Source organism: Penaeus monodon, chromosome 19, assembly GCF_015228065.2.
Source record: "Penaeus monodon isolate SGIC_2016 chromosome 19, NSTDA_Pmon_1, whole genome shotgun sequence".
Taxonomy (NCBI): Eukaryota; Metazoa; Arthropoda; class Malacostraca; order Decapoda; family Penaeidae; genus Penaeus; species Penaeus monodon.
The window spans coordinates 42,706,239-42,706,597 of NC_051404.1; positions in this window are offsets into that span (position 1 = coordinate 42,706,239).

Consider the following 359-nt stretch of genomic DNA (forward strand, 5'->3'; position numbering starts at 1 on the left):
TTCACCTATTTACTACTTGTTTTTCTCTCTCTTTCTCTTTCGGCAGTTAAAGACGCTTTCACTTTCTAAACCTAACATTAAGACACATATTTTCTTTTTTCTTGTAAGCAAATATAACTCGCGAACGTTCTCACACAGAAATTGTTGAGAAAATACAAAACACTGCAGTTAACTTTGTGAGACTAGATACAAGAACTTAGTTATTTACGAACTTACCCTGAATTTGCAATTCTACAGACTTATTTAATCTTGAAGTGGAAAGACAGATTGCAATAGCTTTGGACAGAGTGAGTTAACATGAAAGAAAAGGGAGAGATGAGACTGAAAAAAGTAAAAGAAATAGGAAGGAGAAAGTAAGT